Source organism: Phascolarctos cinereus, unplaced genomic scaffold, assembly GCF_003287225.1.
Source record: "Phascolarctos cinereus isolate Bilbo 61053 unplaced genomic scaffold, phaCin_HiC Scaffold_7;HRSCAF=346, whole genome shotgun sequence".
In the NCBI taxonomy this organism is placed as follows: Eukaryota; Metazoa; Chordata; class Mammalia; order Diprotodontia; family Phascolarctidae; genus Phascolarctos; species Phascolarctos cinereus.
The window spans coordinates 193,605,842-193,622,563 of NW_027556180.1; the positions used below are offsets into that span (position 1 = coordinate 193,605,842).

Sequence of the window (16,722 nt, forward strand, 5' to 3'; positions counted from 1 at the left end):
GGATAATGGACAATGCTCTTGTGCTGTCACTAACAGAGTGAAACAAGACTCTATGCTTGTTCTCATGCTTTTTAGCATGATGTTTTCAATCCTGTTTTCAAATGCCTTCAATGAGGATGAACATGGCAACAAGTTCAGCTACCACAATGAGGGTAAATTCTTCAAGTTGAAGAGGCTACAAGCCAAGACCAAAGTGGAGGGAGTGTTGATGCATGATTTTCTGTTTGCAGATGACTGTGCACTCAATGCAGGCTCTGAAGCTGAGAGGCAACAAAGTATGGATAAATTCCCTACTTCTGCTAATTTTGGCCTAACAATCAGCAACAAGAAAACACAAATGCTACATCAGCTACCACCACAACATCCATACATGGAACCATCAGTTACAGAAAATGGAACCGTTTTGAATGCTGTGGATAAATTCACTTACCTTCGTAGTGGATTTCCACGGATGTGTATGTTAATAATGAGGTTGATGCATGTGTTGCCAGAACTAACTCATTGTTTGGGAACCTCAAAAGGAAAGTGTGGGAGAGAAGAGGTATTGGATTGACTATCAAAATGAAAGATTACAGAGCCATTGTGCCAACCTCATTCTTGTATGCTTGTGAAACTCGAACAGTATACCAGCGCCATATCAGGAAACTGAATCACTTTCATTTGAATTGTCTTAAGAAGATTCTGAACACTTCTTGGCAGGATAAGATACCAGATACTGAGTTCCTTTCTCCAACTAAACTGCCAAGCATTCAAACTCTTAGTGCTACTCCAGTGCACTGGCCATATTGCTTGAGTCCAAAACCTACGCTTGCCAAAAAGACCATGCTACGGAGAACTCACACAGGGTAAGTATTCACATGATGGTCAGAAAAAAAGGATACAAGAACACTCTCAATGTCTCTCTTCAGCACTTTAGAATGTATTTTGTGACATGGGAGACACTTGCACAGGACTACTCAGCATGGTGTGCCCTCAGCAGAGAAGGAACTGTATTCTCTGAGCAAAACAGAATTGAAGTAGCTCAAAAGAAACATGAGATGTGCACATTTACAGGATTAACCCCAAGTGTTCACATGGATATGCCCAACCTATGGTAGAATATTCTGAATTTGTATTGGTCTGGCCAGCCACATTCAGACACACTATAACATAACTCTAGAATAGTGATGTCATTTTGGTCCTCTTTGAATATAAATTTATTTATTTTTAGTTTTCACCATTCACTTCCACAAGTTTTTCGGTTCCAAATTTTCACCCCATCTCACCCCTCCCTCCACCCCAAGATGGAATTCATTCAGAATATCCCTTCCCCTAGTCTGTCTTTTCTTCTATCTCTCCCCCCTTCTCTTATCCCCTTCCCCTTCTATTTTCCTGTTGGGCAGGATGGACTCCTATACCCTATCTGCTGTATTTCTTATTTCCCAGAAGCATGTGAAAATATTTTTTTAAGCATATGTTCATAAAACTTTAGGTTTCAAATTTTCTCTCTTCCTCCCTCCCCATCCACCCTTATTGAAAATGCAAGCAACTAAACATAGGTTATACATGTGCAGTTACGCAAAACACTTCCATAGTAGACATGTTGTGAAAAACTAACTCTATTCCCCTTAATCCTATCCTGCCCTCCCATTTATTCTATTCTTTCTTTTGACCCTATCCCTCCTCAGAATTATTTCCTTCTGATGACCCCCTTTCCCAATCTGCTCTCCTCTCTATCATCCCCCTGCTCCCTTGTCCCCTTATCCCCATGTTTTTCTGTAGGGTAAGACAGATTTCCATACGCAATTGAATGTGTATGTTATTCCCTCCTTAAACCAAATTCTATGAGCATAAGATTCACTCATTTCCTCTCACCTTCCCCTGCTTCCCCTCCAGTATAAGAGACTTTTCTGTTTTTTTTTTGTGAGATAATTTACCCCATCCTACCTCTCCCTTTCTTCTTCTCTGAGTATCTTGCTTTCTCATCCCTTAATTTTATTCTCCAGATATGACCTCTTAATCTTCAACTCACCCTGTGCTCTCTATCTACCTCTCTCTCTCTCTCTCTCTCTCTCTCTCTCTCTCTCTCTCTCTCTCTCTCTCATATATATATATATATATATATATATATATATATATATATATATATATATATATACACACATACATACATACATACATACATACATATAATTTTTTTCCTTCAACTACCCTAATACTGACAAAGGTCTCATGAGTTATAAATATCATCTTTCCATGCAGAAATGTAAACAGTTCAATCTTAGTAAGTCTCTTACGATTTCTCTTTCCTGTTTACCTCTTCATGTTCCACTGGAGTCCTGTATTTGAAAGTCAAATGTTCTATTCAGCTCTGGTCTTTTCATCAGGAATACTTGAAAGTCCTCTATTTCACTGAATGACCATTTTTTCCCCTGAAGGATTATACTCAGTTTTGCTGGGTAGGTGACTCTTGGTTGTAATCCTATCTCCTTTGCTCTCCGGAATACCATATTCCATGCCCTGCTGACCTTTAATGTAGAAGCTGCTAAATCTTGTGTTATCCTCAAAGTATTTCCACAGTACTTGAATTGTTTCCTTCTGGCAGCTTGTAATATTTTCTCCTTGACCTGGGAACTCTGGAATTTGGCTATAATATTACTAGGAGTTTTCTTTGGGGATCTCTTTCAGGAGGAGATCTGTGGATTCTTTCAATTTCTATTTCCCCCTCTGGTTCTACTATATCAGGGCAGTTTTCCTTGACAATTTCTTGAAAGATTATGTCTAGGCTATTTTTTTGATCATGGCTTTCAGGTTATCCAATAATTTTTAAATTCTCTCTCCTGGATCTATATTCCAGGTCAGTTCTTTTTCCAATGAGATATTTCACATTGCTTTCTAATTTTTCATTCTTTTGGATTTGTTTTACAGTGTCTTGATTTCTCATAAAGTCACTAGCTTCCAATTCCTCTATCCTCATTTTTAAGGAAGTATTTTCCTCAGTAATCTTTTGGACTTCCTTTTCCATTTGGCCAATTTTTCTTTTTAGGGCATTTTTCTCCTCATTGGCTTTTTGGATCTCTTTTGCCATTTGGGTTAGGCTATTTTTTAAGGTGTTAATTTCTTCAGTATTTTTTTGGGTCTCCTTTAGCAAGCTGTTGACTTGTTTTTCATGATTTTCTTGCATCACTCTTATTTCTCTTCCCAGTTTTTCCCCTACTTCTCTTAACTTGCTTCTCAAAATCCTTTTTGAGCTCTTCCAAGGCTTGAGACTGATTCATATTTTTCTCAGAGGCTTTGGATGTAGGAGCTTTGACTTTGTTGTCTTCTTCTGGTTGTGTATTTTGATCTTCTTTTTCACCAAACCTTTATTCACAACTTCAGCATTTCTTGGTCTTCTCTGCTACTGTAGTAGCTTTCTGTGGTCAAGGTCTTTTGTTGGTTGATAATTTTTCCAGCCCACTTCTTGACTTTGAACTCTATGTCAAAATTGGGTTTTGCTCACCAAGGGGTAGAAAGGTACTGCCTCCACTTCAGGCTTTTTTTTTTTTTTGCTGCTGTTTTCAGAGTTAGTTCTGTTAGTTAGTTAGTAGGGAATCTACAAGTTTTCCATGCTCCCGAGGTAGTATGGTCAGTGAAAAGGTGTGGTCACTGCTCTCCTGTTCTGTGCTCTAATCTCTACTCATGAAGGGCTCCTGTTCACCTGATTATTTTTGTGCTGCTTGCCCATGATCCTGGCCAATTACTTGAGTTTTAAACTCTTTGTTAAGGTAAGAATCTGCTTCCAATGTGAAGAGTGTACTGTCCCAAGCTTCAGGGGTTTGTGTAGCTGTTTTCAGAGATACTTGTAGGGGCCTGTAAATTTTCAGTTCTTCCAACGTGGTATGATAAGGGGCGAGGTGTTTACTCTTTTCCTGGCCTATGACCACAAGTACTCCTTTCTGTCTTGTAACTGTGAGGAGGGGTTCCTCACTATAAGCTCCTCTACGTCAGCTCTCCTTCTCACCCCAGCACCACTGCCCAGAACTGTGACCCAGATCCAAACATGGGCAAAGCAAAAGATTCCTGCCTCAGCACTGGTAAAGAGATCCCAGCAATCCCTCTCTGATCAGCCACTGGATTCCCCCTCAGTCTGTAGGCCAGAAGCTCGGGAAGCAGCTGCCCCACCCAGGGCCATGCTGTTGGGGAATGGAGCTGAAACCCCACCTTCCTCTCTGAGCACAGCAGAAACAGAATTTTCCCACTGACCTTGTAAGTTGTCTTTGGCATTCCTGGATTGAGGAGTCTGGTAACCTCCACAGCTGCCAGAGATTCAGTTCCCTGAGGCCTGCTCCAGGTTTGCTGTGGCCTAAGAGCCCACGCCACACTGTGCTGCGCTCCCAAACTGGTGTAGTACACCTTTCTGATCAATCATCCAGGTTGTCTGAGGCTGGAAATTTGTTTCACTCTGTGTTTTTGTGGGTTCTGCTGCTTCAGAATTTGTTTAGAGCCATTTTTTATGAGTATTTAGAGGGGTTGGGGGGAGAGTTCAAGCAAGTCACTGCTTTCACACTGCCATCTTGGCTCTGCCAGGTCCTCTTTGAGAATGAAGGACAAGAATCTTTTTTTTTCTTCTTTTACCATGCTATTAATGCTCTTTTCATAATTTTCTTGCATCATTCTCATTTATTTCACCTGTCTTTCCTCTATTGCTCAGCTCTTAAAAAGAAAAAAAACCTTTCCAAGAATTGTTGTTGGGCTTCTGCCCAATTTACTTTTTTCTTTGAGGCTTTCATTGTAGCTTTTTTCATGACTTCTGCATTTCTTGGTCTTCTCTGCTACTGCAGTAGCTTTCTGTGGTCAAGGTCTTTTGTTGGTTGATAATTTTTCCAGCCCACTTCTTGACTTTGAACTCTATGTCAAAATTGGGTTTTGCTCACCAAGGAGTGGAAAAGCACTGCCTCAACTTCAGGCTTTTTTTTTTTTTTGCTGCTGTTTTCAGAGTAGTTCTGTTAGTTAGTTAGTTAGTAGGGAATCTACAAGTTTTCAGTGCTTCAGAGGTAGTATGGTCAATGAAAAGGTGTGGTCACTGCTCTCCTGTTCTGTGCTCTAATCTCTACTCATGAAGGGCTCCTGTTCACCTGCAGCCAAAAGTGCTAGTGCTTCTCCTGGGCCTAGAATTTTGACTAGGTCTTCTGCTCTCCTGAGGCTACAAGTGTCAGTGCTCCTGTCTGGTTTGGAACTGTGACCAAGGTCCCTGCTCTCTTGTGACTGAACACAAGACCTCCTTTCTTCCCTGGAACTGCAGCCCAGAACTGCATGTAGACAACATAATTCCCAAACAGCACCAAGTCCTGCACCTAGTGACAGCAGAGAGTCCCCTGTAATCTCTTCCTGACCAGTTGTCTGACTCTCTTACCATCTCTGGGCTGAGATCTCCCAAAGTTGCTGCTGCCACTGTCACTGCCTCCAAAGGCCAGTGCTAATGCTACTGCTACATGCACCTTGGTGTCACAGACTTCTCCTACCAATTTTCAAAGTTGTCTTCAACAAGAAAAAAAAGTTTCATTCTGACATTTTGTTGGCTCTTCTGCTCCAGAATTCCATTTGAGACATTATCTGAAAGTTTTTTGAAAGAGAATATTAGGGGAATTCAGTTGGATTGATGCCTCCACCATTTTTCACTTAACACTTTTAAGTTTAGTCTACATTGTTAACATTGTCTCCATTACTTTCCTAATCAACAAAACAATAAATCAAGCCTGGATTTGTGTCATGATCTTACCAATACCCCAATTCCTTAATGGAGCTGACGATCCATTGACATAAGTATTCCTCTACAATTGTGCAAATCACAAACAATCTGTGCCAACCCAACTACAAAAATATCAATTGGGCCATCTCATATTTGCAATAGGGGGCACACCAAGCAAGCTATATGGAGGGGGGGGGGATTTACTTGTTTATTTGTAACATCAGAAGGATAACAATTGAGTACTCTGTTCTTTCTTCAACGTTATCTCAATCTTTGCTATGTAACTGGTTCATCTTATTTTTAAATCATACATTTACTTGATGGAATCTTTCATGCCAATTCTATATAATTCCTTGTTTATAATGTATTTCATTAGACATAGACACAATATGCCTCTCCATTGCATTTGTGTGATCTTCAATTTCAGTTACTAATAAAGATCAATGTTCTATGATTCTTAATCATTCAATAATATATATCACATGCCAGAAGATGATTGGTATTAAAAAGATGAATCTTTTTGTTACATGTAAAATCTTGGAAATATTATTTTTTCTGAGAGAATACATCCTTCTTTCTATGTTCTATTTTAGACATAGTGCATTATCAATACACATTTGATGTTAATAATTATATTGTCATTATTCAAAGCTGTATCATTTGTGATATTTTTCAAGAACTCTTAATTTTCATTTTTTCATGGAGATACCATATTGGAGGAGAAATATCAAATTATTATTTTTCACCACTGAACTGAATAATTTTTTTTTCTAATCAACAAATAGCAAGCATAATGTATCCTGTCTTCTCCATCTTTCAGTCAATTTTGTTAAGACGTATTCTACCAATTGACTATCTATTGAGCAACCCTATCTGTCCTTTTTCAGTACTCTTCAAGAATGCCTTTTGTGAGTGTTTAGATTCATTAAAATGGTGTGTACATGTACATAAATGTATTCTTTCACTACAATTATACATATGTGCATATATGTAAATATATACAAATGTGCATATTAGTTGGTAATTGGTCATCTATATTCTCTTCATCACCTTTTTCATAAATAACATATTTCAAGGTGTTTTTAATTTTTTCTTCTTTTTTGATGGACATTTGGTATCTTCTCCTCCTGTAGATACACTGATGGTTGATTTCTTAATGCTTTCAAAATTATGAGACCCATCATGGACCTTTTCAATGAATCTATCAATGATCTAGTCTATCTGTTTTTCTTATATGTTATTTCTTCAGTATGATTTCTACTTCTTGAAGAAATATATCTGAGACTGTATACTATGCTAAGAGCTTTACAATTACCTCATTTGAGTTTTGCAACAATTATGGGGGATAGATGTTATTATTTTCCCCATTTTATAGATGAGGAAACTGAGGCAAACAGATCAAATGATTTGCTCAGGGTCATACAGTTAGTAAGTACTGAGGCCAAATCTGAATTCATGTCTTCCTGACTCTAGGCCCAGTGTCCTATCCACTACGAATATGCCACATAAATGATATTTTTTACTCCCTCTTTGTTTTGGCATTTCCTAGAGGCTTATCAAAGATTCAAGATTTTTTTTTCATGGAGGTGATGACAGGTCCAGCAAAGATTCATATGAATCATTTCCCCCAGTCTCTGAAACAAGAGATATGGATGACGTGGGGAGGAATCTGTCTGACCTTAAAAAGAGTAAAAGTTAAAGAAAGTCTCTTTTCCTAACCCTGCGTGAAGAGGTAGAGGAAGTATCCCTTAGAAGCTGCTTCAGGGATCCATTAAGTCACCACCCAGGTGGTACAGTGAGGCTACTGAAAAAGATAGACCAAAATTTGTGATGACTAGCCCCTAAGGTCATGACCTGGGATGTTGGAGTCTAAGAGGAAAACTCTAACCAGAAGCCTGAACCTTAAATAAACAGATTGAATCTAAAACGATAACAAACAATAACCCCGCAGGTCAGTCAGCCTGAGAGAACAAAAAGTAAAGGAGTCATGATGAAGTCAAAAAAAATAGAATGCAGCTGATCTAGACAACAGCAAAGGTGCCTCTTTGCAGTAAAACTACAAAGCCAGAACACCAGAGATTTTCAGGACAAAGTAACAGCTCTGCTGGCAGAGGTATTGTGATTGAAGAGGCCTCTATTATGGAGGGCATTACCCAGTGATAAGATAAAGAGGCAAGGAGTTGCCCAGGAAAGTGGTCCAGAAGTAATTCAAGGTAGTCAGTACTCACCACAAATTCCCCTGAGGCTTGTATTAAGAGGAAAAGAGGAAAAGAACTGCCTGGAGAGGTATCCTAACAGCAGATAATGCCACAGAAAGAAGGCCTCCTTTCACTGTCTTTAGAGCATAATTTTCTCACTGTTTCCCTTTTGTCATCATTGTAGGAGTTTGTGAAATGGATCTATTTATTATTGTTTCATGAGGTGGTTAAGAAATATTTTATGGCATGGATTTTTCTTGTTTGTAAGATTGTTTTGTTGTGTTTCAATTAAATGTTTTCTTATTTGATTTCTGGCCATTTACATAGTCCAGCAGTTCTCAAATTTTTGGGTCTCAGGACCCTTTTTAAATCTTTAAAATTAATGAGAACATTTCAAAGAGGTTTATTTATATATGTTATCTTTTCTCTATTAGAAATTAAATGTCTTAGCATTTTGTGAAAATAGTTTTTATCTCATGAATCCCTTGAAACTAGGTTCCCCCAGAGCACACTTTGAGAATTGCTATCCTAGTCTATGCAAAGAATCTACATTTGATGGGATGTTCAGGCAAGGATGTATTTCTCTTTACCCACATTGAAGTCAAGCATATTTAGTGTGGGGATGTCAGGATGGAAAGGGACATGCCTGTAAATTTAATTCTGGTAGAGTCAAGGTGGGAACAAAGGAAAGATTAGGACTGCTCTTTCATGTAGATTAGGCAGTTAAGTGCTACAATGCAAAGAGCACAGGACTTGAAGATAGAAATACTTGAGTTCAAATCCTACCTCAAATATTTACTAGTTATGTAGCTGTAAGGAAGCAGCTTAACCTGTGTCTCAATTTCTTCATCTATAAAATGAGGATAATAATAGCACTTACCTCACAGGGTTGCTGTGAGACTCAGATTAGTTAATATATGTTAAGAGCTTTGAAAACCTTAAAGCACTTTATAATAGCCAACAATTATTATGGAAAGATAAGAGACAACAGAAAGAAGCAATACGTATTCACTAACTTCCATTGCCCTTCTATTTTCTCTACTCAATTATAGTCAATATTTGTGAATTATCATTTCATATCTTTTGAGACTCAAGAACCCCAGAAGTTTTCAGAAGGAGGCAGAAGAAACAGAATTTGTACAACATCAGGAAATAAGACTTCCCCAGGGCAGATAGGTGGCACAATGGATAATGTGCCAGGCCTAGAGTGAGGAAGACTTCCTGAGTTCAAATCTGGCCTCAGCACTTATTAGTTGTGTGATGCTGGGCAACTTAACCATGTTTGCCTCAGTTTCCTCATCTGTAAAATGAGCGAGAAAAAGAAGTGGCAAACTACTCCAGGATCTTTGCATGCCAAGAAAACCCCAAACGTGGTCACAAAGAGTCAGACACGACAGAAAATGACTGAACAACAACAATCTCCTTTAGGACAGAGAGAGGAAAAGGAAACTATTCTGCAAGAGATATGGCTCAGAGAAGGAAGTGATATGATTGGCACATGGTGATACACATATTTGAAGGCTTTTTCTTCTTTCTGCTGCCCTCAGAAGCAGAATTTGTGATTGTCATGTAAGTAATGGGGCAGAGGCTAACAATGTTCTGAGTTTTACTTTTATGAGGTTGACTGGACCCACCAAAATTGTGAGTGTGGCAACCACTGACTGTCACTGTCACTGCATCTCTTTCATCAGGTGACCAAGAACTCTAGAGCTGAGGCCTGCAGAGAAAAATGTGAAGCTGAATCTCAGAATAGATGCCTTAACAGGAGAGGTACTGATTGCCATGACTGCCTACTACTGTGAATCTACTTTAGCTGCCTAGATGGGAAGAAGAAACTGATTTCAAACACTGTCTTCTCTACTTTTCTATTCTGTTCTGTGATCTACAGATGCTGTACAAGATAAACACACATATCTTTGTTTACTCTTTTACATGAGTTGAAAGAGCTATTGGTTTGGGCTTCCCAGGCCCCCCACTCCTATTACTTTCACTCCAAAGATATGAATTGTTGCTCTTTGTGCCTTCAGAATTTAATTATTAAGAGTGAAATTTCTCTCTGTCTTCACTAGCCTATAGAATTTTCTTCATGGGATCAATCAATAAACTTTTATACAGTGCCTACTATGTTCTAGGCACTATTCTAAGCACTGTGGATACAAAAAAAAGGAAAAGAAGGGATACTACCTATCTTTCCTCTGAACCTTAGAAGTCTGTTCTCCCAAAATTTAGGGCACATAGCAAACTATGATCAGCTTTTCTCTCTTCCATCATAAGACTTGGAAGGAAGTACTGACTTCCTCCAAAAATTTCCATAATTCCAATCATAGCAACAAATTACTCCCTGTTGGTGACAGTTAGATCCACTACCGACTTTTTTTTCTATTTCTTTCCTTTTCCTGTTCAAGGATGAAGTTAGTTTTAAAGCAAGTTAAGTTTTAGCTGATGTATTTGAAGAAGACAAAATGTTCCAGCAGATGTCTGAATACTTCAAGTCATCCAGCACTATTTACATCATGCCTCTCTAACAGGCTTATGGTCTGTTTTGTGAACTTTTCATCTATTATCTACTTTTTTTTTTCCTTTCCAGGTGGCCCATGACAAATTGTGGAGACAAAAAATACTTTTTTTCCCTCTGATGATCTTCATGTAAATGTTTTCCTTCCTTCATTGGGACTATGCTCTGTGGTATCTAGCTTGGTGGATAGACATAAAATATAGTTTTCTCTCTTCCAATTCCTTTTCATTTTAAAGCCCTTTTAATTAGAAAGCCTCAGACAAATATGGTGTCATCCATTCCTGGCAATAGGTTCATCACTCGTATTTTAAACCACGATCCCTTCTTAAACTTGTTGTCCACTTCCCAAATCAGCTTTTATTATATGTGTCTTATTGTCAAAGGTAATGATGACAACATCACCTGTGTCGTTATGGCCTTTGCATTTTTGCACATCAATTCAAAATCATAATACTTTTAAGGTTCTTCCAGCAGTATTATTTGTACTCACACAAATCACTCAAAGTGAATAATATTCATTGTTCTTGAAAAAGCCTTGGGAGAGTCTCTTTTTTTCTTATAATATAAAACATTAAAAGACAAATAAAAACTCATGATAATTATGGTGAAATAGAAGTCAATCAGAAATCAGAACTACTTCTTAATAAATTTGAAATAGCATACATGGAGAAGGTGAAATAGGAGAATAAAGGAATATAAATTCTTTTAAGAACACAGTGAACCCTTGTTAAAAATGTTCACAGGCTGTCATAATGTAATACTACATGTGTTTTAATTATATTACAAGTGATATATTTTCAGGATATTTATTATACTTTAGCATATTAGAAAATATCTAGTCCCCTCAAGGTAGGTACCATAACAAAATTCATTCACACTTCATCCTGTGCTATTTTTCTTCATGTTTTCCAGTAGATCCTCCATGGAAAATTTCAACATGTTGGTACGGGTTTTTTTTTTTACTTTACCTATTTTAAAAATAATTTTCAAGCATCCAATGTAATATTACAATAACCCATGTGTTAACTCTTACTGAGCAAACCACTGACCTTTCTTCTTTCTAGTCATACACTTAATAATAAATATAATCAACACTTGTATATTGCTTTAATGTTCACAAAGGTCTTTTTTTATATGCTGATGAAAGAAGGAAAGAAAGAAAGAAAGAAAGAAAGAAAGAAAGAAAGAAAGAAAGAAAGAAAGAAAGAAAGAAAGAAAGAAAGAAGGAAGGAAGGAAGGAAGGAAGGAAGGAAGGAAGGAAGGAAGGAAGGAAGGAAGGAGGGAGGGAGGTAGGGAGGGAGGTAGGGAGAGAGGAAGGAAGGAGGGAGGGAGGGAGGGAGGGACAGAGGGAGGGAGGAAGGAAGAAAGGAAGGGAGGGAGGGAGGGAGAGAGACAGAGAGAGAAAGAAAGAAAGAAAGAAAGAAAGAAAGAAAGAAGAAAGAAAGAAGAAAGAAAGAAAGAAAGAAAGAAAGAAAAGAAAGAAAGAAGGAAGGAAAGAAAAGAAGGAAGGAAGGTAGAGAAGGAGGGAAGGGAGAGGAGGGAAGGGAGAGAAGGAGTGAGGGAGGAAGAAAAAAGGAAAAGGAAAGGAAGAAAGAGAGAGAGAGAGAGAGAGAGAGAGAGAGAGAGAGAGAGAGAGAAATGACGGAGGGAATAAGGGTTAATCTACTTTCTTCCTACTATTCAATTTGGACCCAAATCTATGCTAATGGTAGGTGGAAAGGTAGTTTGCTATATAGATTAACTGATATCCTTTCAACCACTCATTATAATCTGCCCAAAAGGCATTTTTTCATTTAATTTTTCCTTTATGAAATATTAAGTCAGTTTCTTGAGAATCAATATCCTCAACAAGAAAATCCTATAACACTGTGCTTGATGTAATTTGTATAATATCATCTGTAAACAGGATCATTTGGAGGACCTCATCACCTATAAGGATTTGTTCTTTCCTTTTGAAATTTGCTCAGAATATCTTCCATGACAAGGGCTATGAGTCCATTGTGACATATCTATCAATTTTACTATCCCTTGATGTTAATAATCAGACTTACTGAACAGAAGAAACTTGAAACTTGGCTGTTTTGTTTTGTTTTGTTTTGTTTCATAAAGATCCCTCTATGACTAACACACATTAGAAAATTCATGTTGGATGAGATCTTTTATGATTGCACTTTGCTCTACCAGGTCAAAGGCTTTTTGTAATAAACAAGCAATAAACAGATACTTTGTATATTTTAGTGAATTTTATGATCACAATGATGTGATTTATCTTTGAAAAATGTTAGCACACTCATGTTTAAAAGGAACCAAGATGGTGGAGTAAGCAGTAAATCACTGTCACTCTCCCATATTCACCTCTAAACAACCACAAAATAGTGCCCCAGGACAAATCCTGAAACAGAAGAGCCAACAGAGGATGGGGTGGAGCTGTCTTTTTGCCCAGGAAACTTGGAGGATGGTAAACAAAGGTCTGTCTTACTCAGATAAAAGGAGAGCACATTCCAGGACAGTGTGCCTCAGATCAAGCTAGCAGCAAGCCCCACCTCAGCAAAGCAGTGAGTTGGAGTAGACAAATGATAATATTAAGGACCCCCTACATGACTTAGTATAGCCAGAGGAACTGGCAGACTTCAGCTCAAAAAACCTCATGTACTTCAGCACAACCTTGGCCAGGCAGGCATTCTCCAGCAGGCAATTCTCACTATGCACTGGCACAGCCATGGACAAGCAGGCATCCCCCAGTGGCCAGACATCCCCATGCTCTGGCACAACAAAGGGCATCTGGCAAACTTCTAGCTGCCAGACATCGAGGTGCTTAAGTGCAGCACAGGGCAAAGAGACATCCTGCAGCGGCCAGACTTCTACATGCTTCAGTGTAGCCCATAGGAAATGCAGAAAAAATACTCCACCTAGCCTCAGCACAAGCCAGATCACCATTAGGACCCCAGCTTGGCACTAGGTGAGCTACCAGACACCTACAGCCTCCAGGTGCCAGCACCTGATGCCCTGGCACAAAAAAACGAGTGACTAGGACCATGTCCTCCAGCACAAGAAGTTTGGGAAAATGTCCCCTGTGTCCCACCAGGAGAGCTAAAATTACAGAGGCAGGAAATAGGCAAACAAGATGAGCAAGAAGAAAAAAATGAAGTGACCATAGAAAGTTACTATAGTGACAAGAAAGGTTAAACTAAGAAGACAACAACTCAATATACCAATAACTAAAACCTCAAAGAGGAATATCAAGTAGTCCCAAGGCCAAAGGCCTTCTTAGAAGAGGTCAAGAAGGATTTTAAAAGTCAAACAAGAGAGGTTGTTTGTGAAGCTTTGGTGGTGGTGGTGCTCCTGAGTGCTACAGTGGGGGGGGGGGAGCTCAGGACTCTTTTCTCTCACACAGACCGTGGGGGAGTGGGGGGGATCATGTTGACCCCAGCCAGGAGGAGGCTCATGCGGACTTCAAGAGATTGCAAGAAGACCTACATGTGGGTGTCAGCGGTGCACCATCTGAAAACAACATCATGCAGTGGAATGCAGTTATATTTGGGCCAGAAGGCACACCCTTTGAGGATGGTACCTTTAAACTAGTAATAGAATTCTCAGAAGAGTATCCGAATAAACCTCACTGTTAGGTTATTATCAAAGATGGTTCATCCAAATGTCTATGCCGATGGTAGCATATGTTTAGATATCCTCCAGAATCGTTGGAGTCAAACATATGATGTGTCCTTTATTTTAACATCAGTTCAGTCTCTGCTGGATGAACCTAATCCCAACAGTCCTGCCAATAGCCAGGCAGTGCAGCTTTATCAGGAAAACAAACGAGAATATGAGAAAAGAGTTTCAGCTATTGTTGAACAAAGCTGAAATGATTCATAATAGACAACTTCTCTGTTCATCCTTATCATCATTGTTGTGTATAATTTACCTCTCAGTAGAAAGGCTACCAGAAATTTTAAGTGCCACAGGTTTTAAGGATTTGCATACCTAATGTGTCTGCAAAAAAGAAAAAAAAGCCCTTCAGTTTAGAACCTTTAAAAGCTTGTGTATCTTCATTAATGTACTATTTATTGCATGGTATGAACTAAGTTGTTGATACATAAATTTGTATTATTAAAAAAAAAACTCAAACGAGAGGTAGAAGAAAAATTGGGGAAACAAATGAGAGGTATGCAAGAAAAAGTCAACAGCTTGGAAAAGGAAGGACAAAAATTGACTGAAGAAAACAAAGCCTTAAAATATATAATTGGCCCAATGGGAAAAAAAAAATCTACTGAAGAAAACAGCTCCTTAAAAAGTAGAATTGGCCAAACAGAAAAGTAGGTACAAAAGTTAACTGAAAAAAAATTCCTTAAAAATTATAATTTGGCAAATGGAAGCTAATGATTCTATGAGAAATCAAGAATCAGTCAAAAAATCAAACGAATGAGAAATAGGAGAAAAAAATAAAATACCTCATTGGAAAAAGAACAGACCTGGAAAATAGACCCAGGAGAGATAATTTAAGAATTATGAGTTTACTTGAAAGCTATGAGAAAAAAAGAGCATAGACAGCATCTTTCAGGAAATTATCAAGGAAAATTGCCCTGATATTGTAGAACCAGAGGATAAAATAGTCAATGAAAGAATCTATTGTTCACCTCCTGTAAAGATCTCAAAATGAAAACTCCAAGCAACATTGCAGCCAAATTCCAGAATTATCAGGTCAAGGAGAAAATACTGCAAGCAGCCAGAAAGAAATAATTCAAATATCATGGAACCACAGTCAGTATTATGCAGGACCAAGAAGCTTCTAGGTTAAAGGATCAGAAGGCTTATAATATGACATTCTAAAAGGCAAAGGAGCTTGGATTACAATCAAGAATCAAATAACAACCCCAAAAAATCTTGGAAGGGCAGAGGCGAGATGGCAGAGCAAAAGCAGTCACTTACTTGAGCTCTTCCCCAAATCTATCCAAATACCTGTTAAAAATGACTCTAAAGAAATTCTAGAGCAGCAACACTCACAAAAAGACATAGTGAAACAAATGTCCAGCCCTAGACAATCTGGATAGTTGATAGGAAAGGTCTGTTGCACCAGCCTGTGAGAGAAGCACAGTTCAGAATTTGCCATTCAGGCAAAGACTGGGCCAGAGGAAATCTGGAACAGGCCTCAGGGGACCGAATCATGAGAAGCTGTGGCAATTTCTAGACTTCTCAAACAACAAATGCCAAAGACAACTTAGAAGGTCAGTGTGAAAGGTCTGTCAGACCTGGATGAGAGAGGAGCATGGTCCAGCCCTGGCCCTAGGAGCAGTCATAGGGTGGTAGGCCCAGCAGCAGCGGCTGTTTCTGGAACTCTCAGCCCACAGAGAGTGGAAGGATCAAGTGGCTGATCAGAGGGGGCTGCAGAGATCTTTTTGCTGGTGCTGAGGCAGAATTCTTTTTATATGCCTATGTTTTTATCTGTGTCACAGTCCTGGGTGGTGCTCCTGGGTCAAAGAGGAGCTCTATTGTGTTGGAGCTTGGGGTGGTAGAGAGATAATCCACACAGTTTGAAGGCAAAAAAAGAGAGCTTGTCAACACTCATAGACCAGAGCACAAGCCAGGAAAATAGTAAACAGCTCTCCTTTGATCATACCAGCTTGAAAGAACTGAAAATTTGCAGGTCCCTAGAAGTATCTCTGAAAACAGCTGAACAAAATTCCTGAAGCTTGGGACAGTACACCTTCTCCACTAGAAGTAGAACCTTACCTTAACAAAGAGTTCAAAAGTTAAGTGATTGATTAGGAACATGAGCAAATAGAGGAAAAGACTCAGACTATAGAATCTTACTTTGGTGACAAAGAAGATCAAAACGCACAACCAGAAGACAACAAAACCAAAGCTCCCACATCCAAGAAAAATATGATTTGGTCTCAAGCCATGGAAGAGTTCAAAAAGAATATTGAAAATCTAGTAAGAGAAGTAGAGGAAAAGAAAATCAGGAAAATTTAGTCAAAAGTTTGCTAAAGGAGGACCAAAAAATACTGGGGAAAATAATACCTTAAAAAATAGACTAACCCAAATGGAAATAAAGAGGTCCAAAAAACCAATGAGGAAAAGAATGTCTTAAAGAGCAGAATCAGCCAAATGGAAAAGGGAGTACAAAAAGCTCACTGAAGAAAATAATTGCTTAAAAATTAGAATGGAGCAAATGGAAGCTAACGACTCTATGAGAAATCAAGAAATTATAAAACAAAACCAAAAGAATGAAACAGTAGAAGACAAGGCGAAATATCTCACTGGAAAAATAACTGACCTACAAAATAGATCCAGGAGAGATA

At 38.6% G+C, this 16,722-nt stretch overlaps 1 pseudogene; it reads left to right on the plus strand.

The window, feature by feature from the left end:
• Positions 1-13,840: 13,840 nt before the first annotated feature.
• On the plus strand, positions 13,841-14,484 carry LOC110197106 (ubiquitin-conjugating enzyme E2 B pseudogene; annotated as a pseudogene).
• The last annotated feature ends 2,238 nt before the right edge of the window (positions 14,485-16,722 follow it).